This window comes from Phragmites australis, chromosome 6 (genome assembly GCF_958298935.1).
Source record: "Phragmites australis chromosome 6, lpPhrAust1.1, whole genome shotgun sequence".
Lineage (NCBI taxonomy): Eukaryota > Viridiplantae > Streptophyta > Magnoliopsida > Poales > Poaceae > Phragmites > Phragmites australis.
The window spans coordinates 19,155,486-19,171,821 of record NC_084926.1 but is presented as its reverse complement, the minus strand read 5'-3'; positions in this window follow the sequence as shown (position 1 = coordinate 19,171,821).

Sequence of the window (16,336 nt, the reverse complement as noted above, 5' to 3'; positions counted from 1 at the left end):
CCAGATGTAAGGATTTTCTTAATGAAACTGTAAAACCTATTATTGTCTATTTGTTCTGATTTGTCTGTGTGACTGTAGGCTCTACTTTTTCGTCAAGAACACATCCTTTCGAGCGAGGTCTTTGATCTCGACAGCGCTACTTCCGCTGATGCCATTGACAAGAGGAAAGGATCGACCAATGAAGAGGCCGAGTGGTCTCTTCGATCGAAGAGATCGTCCTCGTCTTCTCATCTGTTGTCGGATTCGAGCCCTCTCAAGCTCAAGCGAAGGAGACCTCGGGTATGCTGATTGAAGTTCTTATTATCTTCTTATTTCCTTCCAAATTATCAAGTAGATACTTGAATGCATTCAGTTTGAATGAGTGACCTTTTGTTAGGGAATAGTGAGCGTACCATCCCAGTCGCCTCCTCGAGCAACCGCTGCTCTTGATGACCCAACCGAAAAGGTAACTTTTCTCGAGTTATCGATTTCCTTTCGGTCATTCTATTAATGATGAGTTGCATGGATGGCTCTTTTTTTAGGGATGTCTGGAACGTCCTCGCAATCCCCAACTCGAGGGACCGTCATGCCTGATGACTCGATTAGATAGGAAATTTCAGTCGAATTATCGCTCTTTAGTTGGTCATACTTTCACTCGATAATGCATTCTTATTATCTGGTTCTTTGCAGGCTACTGATGACTTGACTCTGCCTGGTCCATGTGTAACTCCTCCACCGGCTCCGCCTACCGGACCAAGAACAAAGAAGGTGACCACACAAAGGCAAAAGTCAAGCATCATTTCACATTTTCCGATTTCAAAAAGGTTTGTTCTGGATTTTGATCTCTACTGGTCGATTGGCAGTCCTTTCTTTTCCTCTTCTCTTATTCTGTTGATTGTAGACTATTGACTGAGGCGCAAACCAAGGCTGACAACGCCTCTATCAGTCATCCGGGGCTAACTTCCCTAGTTGACTCGGCCTCAACTCCAATTAGATATCCTGCCTCGAGTGCGCCCGAAGAAGACCCGCAGCTCAGGGAAAGTGAAACTTCAATATCAATTCTGACTGATGATCCGTGGGCGGTGATAAAAGCTCTTCTCCAGGCTACAAGCGCTCAGGTAGCCGCCGCCGAGGCCAACCACCACAAGAAGCTCGAAGTCAAGTGGGAGAAAATTGAACGTAAGTTTGTTCTTGATCACAAGTGCGTGATTCGATTATTGGGTGACTAGCAAAGAATTATTGTTCGCTTTGCCTTTTTTAGGCCTTGAGTCCTCCTGCAACAGCAAGGAAAATCTTCTTACTGACACGATGAAGAAGGTTAACAACGATGTCAAGTTTCGGGAGAGACTCATGAACCAAGTGAACACCACTCGAGCTGAAAAGAAGGCGATGATGGCTGAGAGCATGTTGTTGTCCTAGCTCTTCAAGAGCTGAAGGAGCAGACCCTCGACCTCATGTCACAAGCAGCCTCTGCAAGTGCTACCACATTGCTAGGTATTCTCAAGAGCTAGGACATCCAAGTCGGGCAACAATTTCGTAACAGAGGGGAGGTCGTCCACTTTATTAGCAACTATGCTGTAATGATAAGAAGGGACCACAAGTGCACCCGATCTAACCCTACGGACTATGAGGTCAGGTGTTTCAAACACCCTATTTGTCCTTACTTCGTACGAGCACATAAGCCTAAATATGATAACTATTTTGTGATTAGTAGACACACCCCACATACATGCAGCAAAGAGGCTATTAGGAATGTGAGCCACGCCGTTGATGCGAGGTTCATAGCCCAACTCCTCATCATCCTTGTTGGCATGAATATTTGTTTGTCGCCAAAATCCATTATGGGGGAGGTGTAGGCTAAGATGGGTATGCTGATCAATTACCACACCACGTGGTGAGCGAAGCAGAAGGTGTTGAAGATGCTATTTGGAAGCTTCGAGGAGTTTTAAAACTATGCTCCAAGGCTACTGCAAAAGATTATCATGACGAATCCAGGGACTCAATGGGCGATGGCGGATGAGCTGATCAAGTTAGAGGATGGGTCATACAACATCACTGACCGATACCACATTAGCTTATTCTGGTCATTTGGACAATGCATCAAAGCTTTCAAACATTGCAGGCTGGTTCTATGCGTGGATGCCACATTTCTGAGCGGCAAGTACCATGGTACCAACGATGGCGGTGGATGCAACTAATCAGATCATTCCTCTCGCATTTGTAATGGTTGAGAGTGAGAACAATGATAGCTGACTGTGGTTCCTCACTTTGTTGAGGACATGTGTCGTGGGCAACAGGGAACGAGTTTGCATCATCTCTGACCACAACAAGGGTCTTCTGCATGCATTAGACGTGCTGCATGATAGCACAAACTATGCCATTGCATGGCCTAATGTGGAGAGAAGGTGGTGCATGCGCCACTTGGGAGCGAACCTGTACACAAGGTACCACAACAAGTCTCTTGTAAAGAGATTCAAAGGTTTGTGTCTGTAGAACCAGCAGACGAAGTTCAACGAGATATGGAGAGAGTTAAATGAGACAACTCGCAAGATGATGGCAGATCAACAAGAATAGTAGGACCATCTACGAACGCAAATGGTTGGGGGACAAACTATCATTAGCCGTTCACGTGCTACGTTTAGCCAGTGGATAGCGGGGAAGCTGGCGGAGCGTTGGGCCCTAATCCATGACACTCACGGTGCCAGGTTAGCACTTAGAATTTAAATTACATATTGAACCCTGTCTTATGCAAATAGGCTTTCTAAAATTTTTGTATCTCATGTTAGGTACACCATCATGACAACGAACATAGCGGAGGCGTTCAACAATGTCCTAAAGGGAGTACGAGGCCTCCCGTTGTGTGCTATCATTGAGCTCACATTTTATAGAACGACAGACTACTTTCGAGACTGTGGTAATCCTGCTCTGAATTGCAGCACGCAATTCGCACCTAAGGTGGAGTCAATCTTATCCAGAAGGAGGAACAAGGCACACTTTCATCGGAGGAGGATCTACGACATGGCCAACAATGACTTTGAGGTTATGTGTTGTCATAGGTATGCTTCAGGGTATAGCGCAGGGGACACCGTGCAGCAATGTCAACTTGGGCCTCACGAGGCGAAGTGCACATGCAATAAGCCAAAATTATACCATATCCCGTGTTCGCATGTCTTAGTCACTTGTAGGGACATGGACAGCAATGACGGATCACAATATGTAGCACCATACTTCACGATAGATGCATTGAGGAGCACATGGCTTCCATAGATGCGGTCCTTCAACATCAGAAGCAGCTACAAAACGATCGATGAGCCTACATGGGTACCTTATTACCGAGCACGATGCATGGATCTTGGAAGGCCTAAATACACGAGGCTGCAAGGTGACATGGATGAAGAAGATGCTGTTGACGGCCTACGCAAAGTGCAAACTTTGCAAACAACCTAGCCATGACAGGAGGGCAGGCCCGACCCGGCAGTAAACTATCATGCACTATCAAACTGTAGTGTTTTAGAGTTGTTGCATTTTATTGAACAATGAAGCTTGCTTTTTTTACCTAGTTATTAAATCATGAAGCTTGTAACATATTCTAATTTGTTATTCACATACTTATTGAACCATGAATAGTGTAGTATATATGTTATTCACCTATTTATTGAATCATGAAGCTTGTAATATATTCATATTTGTTGTTCACCTACTTATTTAACCATGTCGCTTGAAATCATTGTCATGGCTCATGCTGGTCTTCCCGAGCTTCTTCAGCAGCGGTACGACGAGAACCATAGAGGGCGGATGATTTTCACAGGGCAGCAAGTATCACAAATATATGTGCTTTTTAATTGCTAATATAATTTGCTACTAACGCAGTACATGTATTGGATACCTTTTACAGTTGCTTCCGTTACGAGTCCAGAGTGTCCACACGATTGAGGAGTTGGACCCTCGATTCTACGAGCCACTCGCACAGGCAGGCTTACTACCTTCTGTTCTCATGATGGTCGGAGCTCCCATGGCAGGTGGTGGCAGGACACATCTCCTGCCGATTGAGGAACCACTGCTCACAGGTCTCGTCGACTGGTGGCGTCCTAAGACGCACACGTTCCACTTTCCTTTTGACAAGATGACCACAATATTGAGGGACGTGGCCAAGCTAACTGGGCTGCCAATCAGGGGCGCCCCGTTAGTAGTTTCGTGACCGGCAAAGGAACAATGGAAGGGTTATGTTGAGGGCAGGTAATTGTTTTTTATGTACTGCAATTCACATATTGTATAGCTATTCAAGCTTTATTGACCATCTACATCTTGTAGGTCTAGTGTGTCACATGACAAGAAGGATGTTGGCCTCTCCATGTCCGGAATTCATGGGCTGCCACAGTTCGTTCCATACCCACCGGATGCCGACGAGGCTATAGTAATACATCACTATGAGGTGTACTTGTGCGTCCTGCTGGGATGTATCATGTTCTGCAACACAGCAGGCAATTATGTCATTCCCCATATTGTATGGTTAGCGAGTCAGCTCGCTTCACATCCTTATGAGCCGACATCTTACAATTGAGGATCTGTTGTGCTGGCTGCCACCTACAGAGGATTGTGTGATGCAACCTAGCGATCAACGAAGAAAGGATCTGTAACAGGCTGTCTACACCACTTACAGCTATAGAGCTGAGAGTACCTCCCAGTTTGTCGACCTTGGGTGCTCAAGAGCTACTATCCAGTCCCCATCTCCAATGACATTGCAGATGACATGAGGCCTACGATGGGGTATCAGTGGATGCATGCTAGGCTGAGATGGAGTCAGCAACAAGACCATGGTAGCTACTCCCCTATGATCAGCGATTTGGACGTCCTTAGCACAGATCTCGTGGAGTGGGATCCATAGCGTGTGGCACGAGTGGTCGAAATTATGACTGGCGGGCTCCTCGCATCATGTTGTTGGCGTGACTCGGGCTTATGGATGACTAGATGCTTCTTGTTGTACATGAACAACGTGGAAGTATATTCTTCTAAGCATGTATAGAGGCAGTTCGGGTACCGACAGGTGGTGCCAGTACCTCCCCCACGAGATACCGGTCGGGTGCACGAGTAAGTGTGTTATTGTAGGTAGCATTAGTGTCTAATGTGATCAATATTAATATATTATAACTGTGTATGTCACATACAGGAAGAGCGCACAGCGGGCCGGAGGCATGCGGGACTGGGCATCCATGAATGCCGAGCACATACATAGGTGGATGGAATCAGCCGCGGTGGATGTCGTTATTCCTACAGGACAATACGAGGAGTGCACGCAAACGTATGAGCCCGAGCAGTGTACACTGAGTTCACAGGCCCTCTGGTGGACACAACCTCCTCATACTATGATGACACCTCCGCCTGCAGCTTCGATGCATCATGAGGACGTCATTGACTGTACGCAGCAGATGCCTAACTAGAGCGGTACACATGATTTTGACTGGGCTGCTGCAATGCGGGCCACAAGCTTCACCGTCTCATCAACGGACAGTACCCCCAATATCCCAATGCACCTGGGAGTTTACAGTGGTACCAGCAGGATGAGCCTTCGGGACACCGGACTCCATCGGAGCACGTTCTAGGGGCGTCGACACTTCCGTATGAGGATCCGTCATCATGGTACATGCAGAGCCGAGTTAGCTGGTCTGATACATGTTCGGTGGGGGTCACACAGGGCAGGACGATGATGACAACGATCAAGGAGACACGAGGCAGGGGCCGACGCAGGCCGTTGGGATGAGGGTCACACACTTATCAGACGCTTACACTCCTGGGGACTGCGTTCGTCGTCATCGTCGTCGTTAAGGAGGCAATGTTGTTGTTCGAAGTACTTGTAATTTTTTATGACACATGTAATATTCACTATAATGTAATAGTCAACCATATTATGTCTCATTCATTGTTATTGTTGTTGTAATTACTTTTAATTTATCTAATGTTTGTCAAATAATTTTGGCACATAACTTTAATTTATCTAATGCTTGTAATAACCACACGACAAAGCTTTAAGAATTAAAAGAGAACACCTTTATCGTGAAACGCCTTTTACACACAAAGCGACGACACGATTCAGCTTTAACTATGAAATGACAACACATCTGTCATGAGTCAGTCTTTAGATAGAAAGTGACCACACGACGTAGCTTTAACTATGAAATGACAACACCTCTGTCGTGAGTCAGTGTTTAGATAGGAAATGACCACACGATGTAGCTTTAACTATGAAATAATAACACCTCTGTCGTGAGTTAGTCTTTAGACAAAAGTGACCACACGACATAACTTTAACCAACACTTCTGTCGTGAGTCATGCAATAGACACGAAGTGACTACACGACTCAGCTTTCATAGGAATCCATGCCTCCATGTAGAGGCAACAATAACTCATGCTGAACTTTTGCAGAAAGAAATGACCACACTAAGCAACAGTTTTCGCAAGGAATCTCTGCAAAGCATCAGTGCCGAAACTTTTTCAGCTTTCACATGGAATCCTATGCTCCAGCCAGCCCCTAGCCATGCCCATACACTCAATCTATGCACCAGCCCCCAGCCACCATAAATAACCCCACCTCATCCATGAATAGACCAGTCTATCATCATCTCTCTCAACTGCAATGTCTTAGTTTTGAAAACATTTTTATAAATTAGTATATCACATGAGAAGAATATTAGTGAATTTTTCTAGATTTTGAAGAATTTATTTGAGGCATTAAATATTGTTAGAATTTATAAAGTTGGCTTATTTAGAGAATTTTAATTAAGGGCCTGTTTGTTTGAGCTGTAGATTGTGAAAAGCAGCTTATAGATTGTGGATTGTAAGAAGCTGGATTGTAAAAGCTAGATTGTGGATTGTTACAATCTGGTGAAAGACGGATTGCTGGATTGTTATAATCTGTGTGTTGGATTATAACAATCCAGCTTTTCCAACCAGCTATTTGTTTCAGCTTTTGAATTGTGATCACAATCCAATTTTTACAATCAGCTGTTTGTTTCAGCTTTTGAATTCTGATAACAATCCAGCTTTTATAATCTGAGACAAACAGGAACTAAATATTGACTCAGACTTTTTAGATCAAACCAATTAAAATGGGTTGCTAGTGATCTCTAGCTTTATCATAAAAAAGTTTACAATTGTTGGACTGTTTTTTTTAAAAAAAATCGTGAGTTAATCTTGAGCCCTAGCGTGGCACGTCATAGGCCGTATTCGGCTCCAGACAAGTCTTTTTCGGTGTTTCAGTCCAAAATTGGATTTTTGAATTTTGAGTGCCGAATACAGGTGCTAGATTTACAAATATACCGATCTATTATATATTTTGGCAAATACACCGACGTATATTATCTATTTTTCTATTTTTACCTCCAATATAACTCTATCCGTATGCGATGATTTTTTGCACAATAAAATATGAAATGGTAATGCGGTAATAACCTCCATAGTCAATCACGACTGCAGCATGAGAGCAGAGAGGGGGTCGCTGGCTTGGGTTTGTGTTGTAGGGGAGATTTTTGGGCCAATGGCACAACAATGTAATTACTTAGGATGTATAGGGGTAGGAAAAGAGGAAATCGTTTCTGGTGTGAAAATGCTTTACACATGTTTCTCTATCGTAGGCCCAAAATAAAAAACGCGAAGGGTTTCTTGCCTTTGTGTTTCGAACCGCTCGCTGGTTCACTTGTTTGGCAAGGATTCGAGTGTTTTTGTCAGAAACGGGAGTGTTTCTCCCTGCCAAAGGCACTATTAGCATCTTCCTAAAGTTTGGCAATTAAAATGTTGCTTTAGGAATCATGGTCTTGGTGTTTTTTTTTTGTAAAGCAGGATGTGTGCAACTCGTTGGGAAGCAAAAATATGTGAAACGCATCAAATTCCCCTTGAAATGCATTTGTTTGAACTAGTTAAATATCAATATGTTACAACAAGGATAAAAAATTTATACACAATAACATCATACATGATTGCATCATGAGGCGTGTGACATGATAAAGTATTTTGTGGACCATAAGTGTGTGGAGGCTATGGAATAAAAGGAAAAAGAATAAAAAAAGAGGGAGCTATATGCAAGTGGCTGAGGAGCTCATATATATGTATAGCTGTTGAGGTACGGCTCAAATATTGTTTGGATAGGAGAAAAAAATGCAAGGCTACTATGTTAGAATAAGCGTTGGCCTAATGTAGTTTGGCACGTGGGACGTAAGGCTCAGACAGCCCAATTGTTCGACATATGGCCTATATGGTCACGAGACTTCCTAGTAGCTGATATGCGTGATCTATGTGGGGTGGTTCAGGTGGGGAGCTAGCCCATGCAAGAGTGGGTGGCCCATGTGAGGACGGTAGCTCACGTGGAATTCAAATAGGAAAACAGGATGTCCTTATTAAAATATTACTGTGTATTTTTTAAATAGTGGAGATGGAGATTCCGTGCATGCATGTACCCTGGTAAAAATATAAATTTATACAATATACATGAGCGTATTTATTGAAATAGACAATATATTGGTGTATTCACGAATCTAGCATCTGTATTCGGCACACGGTGTGCCGAAAATCACCTGTATTCGGCACACCGTGTGCCAAATACAGGGAACAGTATGTATTCGGCACACGGTATGCCGAAATACACTTTTTCGTATACCATGTGCCGTCACGTCATGTCACGTCACACTTTACTTTTTCTTTTCACTTTCGCCTTTTGCTTATTCTCTCGACCGGCTGGTCGCTGCCTTTTTTCTCTCGGCTGGCTGCTATAAATTGGCTCGCAATGCGCATTCAGTCACTTGCATTCGAGTGCGAGCAGAGCAGATTGCCTGCGTGAGCAGATCAGCATGTGAGCGTGAGCGTGAGCGCGAGCAGCATTTGAAGCAGCAGTCGAGCGTGAGCAGATGTAGTGCAGCAGCAGTCAAGCGCGAGCAGGAGTAGAGCAGCACCGCGAGGAGAGGACAACCTTCCATAATAGTAAGTACGTAGATTATGTATGTACTTAATATTTAGATTAGAAAATGTAATTAGAGTAAGTAGAGTATTTATTCTGTTCGAATACATTGGTTAAATGGTATTAAGTTGATAAAATAGAGTAGGTATAATATTTGCATAATTTATGATCTCATAATAGTAATTATGATCTCGTAACATAATCTACTATAGTGTAACCATAATTTTGATCCCGCGATAGACATGATAACCGGAGTTATGATAATGTATGGGGCGTAATTAGCTATTTATAATATATACATCTAAGTAGTTATTTGTCCATTTACGTTTATTTAGTAGAGACGCTATGACTATCCATATTTATTATGGAGAACGCCTCGCTGTTTTGCATGGGAGGCTCGTATCAATTCAGAACTACCAGCATGTAGAGAGTACGGTTGAGCTACCTATTGATCTAGAAGGCTTAAAATCACATGTTATGAGCTTTTTGCGTGTGAACCAGCAGTCCTACAATGTTGTCCTAGAGGGTGTGCAGCCACGGCTTATGCCAAACAGCTCGATCATTGTCCATATGTTGTTCGATTTGAGAAGGAACAACGCATAGGCTTTGTACTCACGTAAGGCATTAGAGGAGAACTTTGAAATGGGAGTGTACGTAAACATAGTATCACGACTGGTGCAAGGTGAAGCGATGCCTAGCGTGGAAGGATCAGACCATCATGTGATGCATGATGAGGAGGGAGGGCATGTCGGGGAGGGCACTTCCGGTACAGAGAGACCTGAAGTGGACCATGGTGAGGTAGATGCAGGATGCATAGATGATGAAGCCGATGGTAGCGGGGATGAAGAAGGTGCTGACAATGATGACTCGATGCCGGCGATTCAATACTTTCATGGTGCTGGGCTGCTAGATTGTACCATCGTTGAGTATAACACCCTATCTAACTGGGGATATCAGAATAGCGATATCCAAGTGGGACAACAGTTTCGGAACAGGGAGGAGGTCATCCACTTTATCAGCAACTATGTTGTAATCACAAGAAGGGACCACAAGTGCACCCGATCTAACCCTACGGAGTATGAGGTCAGGTGTATCAAGCACTCGAATTGTCCTTACTTCGTACGAGCACATAAGCTAAAATACGACAACTATTTTGTGCTGAGTAGACACACCCCACATACATGCAGCGAAGAAGCTGTTAGGAATGTGAGCCACGCCGTTGATGCGAGGTTCATAGCCTAACTCCTCATCACCCTTGTTGGCACGAACATATGTTTGTCACCAAAATCCATTATGGAGGTGCAAACTAAGATGACTATGCTGATCAATTACCACACCGCGTGGCGAGCGAAGCAGAAGGCGTTGAAGATGTTGTTTGGAAGTTTCGAAGAGTCTTACAACTATGCCCCGAGGCTGCTGCAGAAGATTGCCATGACGAATCCAGAGACCCAGTGGGCCATGGCAGATGAGCCGATCATGCTGGAGGATGGGTCATACAGCAGCACTGACTGATACATCATTAGGTTTTTCTGGTCCTTTGCCCAATGCATCGAAGCTTTCAGACATTGCAAGCCGGTTGTATGTGTGGATGCCACATTTCTTAGCGGTAAATGCCATGGTAACCTTATGACAGCGATGGCGACGGATGTAAACAATCAGATCATTTCTCTCGCGTATGCAATGGTTGAGAGTGAGAACAATGATAGTTGATTGTGGTTCCTCACCTTGGTGAGGACACGTGTCGTTGGCAATAGGAAACGAGTTTGCATCATCTCAGACTGCAACAAGGGCCTCTTGTATGCGTTGGAAGTGTTGCATGACAGCACAAACCACTCCATTGCATGGCCTGATGTGGAGAGAAGGTGGTGCATGCGACACTTAGGTGCGAACCTGTACTCAAGGTACCACAACAAGGGTCTTGTAAAGAGGTTCAAAGAGTTGTATCTTCAGAACCAGCAGGCGAAGTTCAACGAGATATGATAAGAGTTAAATGAGACCACTCGCAAGATGATGGCAGAGCAGGAAGCACAGGAGGACCATATGCGGACGCAAATGGTGGGGGGCCAAACCATCATTAGCCGTTCACGTGCTACGTTTAGCCAGTGGATAGCGGGAAGCTGACGAAGCGTTGGGCCCTAATCCATGACACTCACGGTGCCAGGTTAGAACATAGCATTTCAATGATCGTATTTTACTTTTGGTTATGAAAATATCACATCTAAAATTGTTGTCTCTCATATTAGGTATACGATCATGACAACGAACATAGCGGAGGCGTTCGACAATGTCCTAAAGGGTGTACGCGGCCTCCCGTTGTGTGCCATCATTGAGCTCACATTCTATAGAACGGCTTGCACCTAGGGTGAAGGAAATCATATCCAGAAGGAGGAGTAAGACACACTTTCATCGGACTAGGATCTAATACCGGGCCAACAATGAATTCGAGGTCATGTGTCGCCGTCGGTATAGCGCAGGGGACACCGTGCAACAATGTCAAATTGGTCCTCACGAGGTGAAGTGCACATGCAATAAGCCAAAACTGCACCATATCCCGTGCTCCAATGTCTTCGCCGCTCCCAGGGACATGGCGGCAACGACGGATCACAATACGTATCACCCTACTTCACGATCAATGCATTAAGGAGCATATGACTTCCAAAGATGCATTCCTTCAAAATCAGAAGCAGCTACAAAGTAATCGAGGGACCTAAGTGGGTACCTTATCTCAAAGCACGACGCACGGATCCTGGGAGGACTAGAGCCACGAGGCTACAAGGTGACATAGATGCAGCAGATGTTGTTGATGGACTACGTAGGTGCAAAATATGCAAACAATCTGGCCATGACAGGAGGGCTTGTCCGACTCGGTGGTAAACTATCAGGCTATGATCAAACTGGAATGTATTAGATTTGTTACAATTGAGTTTGTTTTATGAAGTTAATCACATACATGGTTTGTATTGTAATTTGTTATGCACCTATTAGTTGTTGTACCTATTTTGTAATAGCTGTTGTCTTATGCTGTTTTTTTATTGAACCATGAGGCTTGAAATCATTGGCATGGCTCACATTCACCTTCCCGAGCTTCTTCAGCTACGGTATGACGAGAACCACAGGGGAAGGATGATTTCCGTAGGGCAACAGGTACAACTATAATACGTGAATTTCAATTGCCTTGATAACTTGGTACTTACTCAATAAATGTATTGCATACCTTTGCAGTTGGTCCCGTTGCGTTCCAGGAGTGTGCGCAAGCTTAAGGAGTTAGACACTCGATTCCATGAGCCACTCGCACAAGCAAGACTACTACTGTTCGCTCTTATGATAGCCGAAGCTCCCATGGAGGGCGGTGGCAGGACTCCCCTCCCGCCGATCGATGTGTCACTGCTCACAAGCCTCGTTGACCGCTGGCGTCCTGAGACGCACACGTTCCACTTTCCTTGTGGAGAGATGACCGTAACTTTGCGGGACGTGGCCATGCTGGCCGGGTTGCCTATCAGGGGCACCCTGTTAGTACTTTCACGACCAGCAAAGGAGCAGTGGAAGAGTTATATTTAGAGCAGGTAATTATTTATTACGTAAAGCACTTCATATGTTCCGGTGTTGTTCGTGCTTCATTGAGTCTCTGCATCTTGTAGGTTTAATGTGCAATATGATATTAAGGATGTTGGGCTCTCCATGTTATGGATTCATGGGCTACCACAGTTCGGTCTTTGCCCACCGGATACGGACGAGGCTATAGTTATGCAGCATTACGAGGTGTACTTGTAAATCATGCTGGGAGGCATCATGTTCTGCAACACAGCAGGTGATTATGTACTTCCTCATATTGTATGGTTAGCGGGTCAGCTCACGTTATGTCCGTACGAGCCGACATCTTATAGTTGGGGATCTACTGTGTTGGTTGCTACGTACAAAGGATTGTGTGTCGTAACCCAACGATCAAAGAAGATGGGCTCTATTTCTGGCTGCCTACACCTTCTACAGCTCTGAAGTTGGGAGTATCTCCCGGTTTGTTAACTATGGGTGAGTAAGACCTACTATCCAGTCGCCATCTCTGATGACGTTGCCGACAACATGAGGCCTACGATAGGGTATCGGTGGATTCATGCCAGGCTGAGATGGACTCACCAGCAAGACCATGGTAACTACTTCCTGGTGATTAGTGACCTTAATGTCCTCAACGCCGACCTTGTGGAGTGGGATCCATGGCGTATGAAACGAGTGGCCGAAATTGCGACCGGAGACCTCATCGCATCATCTTGTTTTTGTGACTCGGACTTATGGATGACCAGATGCTTTTTGCTGTACATAAACAATGTGGAAGTGTATTCTCCTGAGCGTGTACAGAGGCAGTTTGGTCACCGACAAATGGTGCCAGTACCTCCCCCACGAGACGCTGGTCGGGCGTACGAGTAAGTGTGTTATTGTACGTACCATTATTATGTTAAGTGATCAATGTTACGAAATTATAACTGTTTATGTCACGTATAGGAGGAGCGCACATGGGAACGCAGGCACGCATGATTGGTTGGAGATTAATGCGGATCACATAAACAGGTGGATGGAGTCAAGCCCAGTGGATGTTATCGTTCCTGCGGGACAGTACGACGACAGCACGTACTGGGAGTATCTTTTGTGATACCATTCCCGCACGCGTGCCACCTTACTCAGTGGAAACGTACCGCCAGCCCCCAAATCCTTCCCCGAGGATCGTGCCCGTCTTCTTCATGTGGTGGTAAGTGATATTGTACTTCTAATGATTTTCATTAGTTACACATCCGTATTACTGACATAACCCTCAACAAATACAGACCGAAGCGGGTTACAAAATGCGTACGCAGGCAGAGCAAGCATGTGGGAAAGCAAATGGGTCATCAACGCGGAGGGATCGAAACCCTCTTCGGGACTACATGAGGATGAGAGGGTCTCGCTTGTTGTCCGCGATACGTGGTCTAGGTGGTTGTGCCCTACGTTCGAGGGGTACGACGTACCAGCCATGGATTCGTCACGTGCCTCCCACAGCGGACGCTCGTCCAGTGCTCGTGAGGCACAATCACGGGAGGCACCTTCGTCTGCGGCCCATCATGTGACATGTTTTGTGCTGAAGCCGAGGAGTTCTCGGAGGCTCCTGCTCCCAAGCAGTGTACATTGGGTTCCCAGCCCCCTCAGTGGACACAACCTTCTCAGACTACGCAGACACCTCCACCAGTAGTATCAACTCAGCATGAGGAGGTCATTGACTGCACGCAGCAGACGCCAACCTGGAGCAGCACATAAGATTTTGATTGGGCTGCTGTATTGCAAGCGGGCAGCTTCACCGAGCTACTAAGCGGCCAGTACCCCCAATATCCCGATGCACCTGGGGGTTCATAGTGGTACCCACATGACGAGACTTCATCATTCCGGACTCCGTCGGAGCATGTAGTACCGGCATCCACACTCTCGCATGAGGATCCTACATCGTGGTACATGCAGGGCTGAGTTAGCAGTTCTGGATACACGTTCGGTGGAGGTGCAACACCACACGACGATGAAGATGACGAGCAAGGGCACACGTGGCAGGGGCCAGCGCAGACAGCTGGGATGAGAGCCACACACCCGCCAGACACTTACACTCCTGAGGATTGCGTGCAGCGTCATTGTCGTTAATGAGCCAGTGCAGTAGTTCTGTGCACTTGCACTTGTTACTGACACATGTGTTATTCACTATATTGTGTACTCATCTGTACTATGCCTTATGCACTGCAGTGTTAAAGTAATTACATTTAATTTACATAATCTTTGTCAAATAATTAGGACACATAATTTATTTATGAGTTACTTATTAAGCATTTGTATATATCAATTACGATATTTCATACATGTTTAATGTTTATTAAATAACCAACAATTCATGCTTTGGTGCAGAGCAAAAACGTTGCAGTCAAAGATCAATACATATATGGCGGGATATTTTAGTACATACTATCTATGGACACCTACAATGATCGATATAGCATTAAATACCTCATTGCATGTTGTGCATGGAGGGAAGGATGATCCCTTCAATGAGAGCAACTTAATCCAAGCTGTGTCTAAATTGCATGCAAGAACGTCCTGTTCTGCGTCACCGTTCCACTCCTACATGTAACAACCGATGACCTTAGGGCCCTCTTGCACGAGCGCCGCCAAATATACCTCAGGGTGTGCGAACTAGCCGACCATCCTTCTGTGCTAGATTTCTGTATGAGGCACAGAAGGATGACGATGTTGTCCGACCAATATGCATCCCACATATATGTTCGTCATTTTCTATTTGGTCACCGTACTTATCTTATTGTTATTGATTCGAATGCTCCTCTTCTGCGTTAGACGTTCCCAGAAGACGCAGAGTTGATCAACAAAGAAATCCCACACTTCTTGGCGATGCATATGCTCTTCGGCGGGGGTGTGATACCTGGTTTGCGTAGAAGACGACGAAGATCAGCGAACCTAAGGGGTACAAGAGCGTCCTCTACTATTCTACCTGAAAATGGCGACATCGATGCGGACGATGATTTCATGCCACTAATATCTCGACATTCCATCAGCCATATAGGAGGAGATTCAACGAACACTATAAGAGGACGTTCACACACCACATTAATATGATGTCCAACCAACAACGAAATAGGACGTGCTCCTACCGTGATACCTCAAGATGACGATGACGATGATTTCATGCCACCTTGCCCCTACCTCTGAGGCTCCATCTCCGGAGGACCATGATGACGGTGAAAATGATGTTGGATTTTCTTGTACCCGTCCTCACAACTTCCAACCACCACCTCGGAGACGACAACCATCTTACTCTCATAGCCTTGACTGGCGCAACTGACATTCTTTCGCTAATTTACGTCGTCATTTTCCACCGCCATCTTGAGATGCTCAATGATACAAGGGTTAATGTTGTGCATGTTCAAACATACCTAAGTGTTAAGGCTGCTCACCGCCTTAGAGACTACATGCTTTTTTTTCTCATACAATTTGAAATGTACAGTTACATTAGCAAATAATTTTAAATTTTGTTGAAATTTAGTAATTACATGAAATGACAACACACCGGTACATAATTTTAAATTTTGTTGAAAATTTCCAATAACACGAAGTGCCAACTCACCGGAATAAAATGGCAATTAAATTAGCAAATCGTTTCAAATTTAGTTGAAAGTTGCTAATTACACGAAATAACAAAATGCCGGCATCAGATGACAGAAGCGAACCGCAGCCGACCACGACCATATTTGTCAATTACATAAAATAACAACACGCGCAAATTTTTTTGTCAGGAAACAGGTATTTCGGCACACCGTGTACCGAATACACACTGTTCGCTATATTCGGCACACGATGTATTGAATACATGTGATTTTCAGCACACCATATACTGA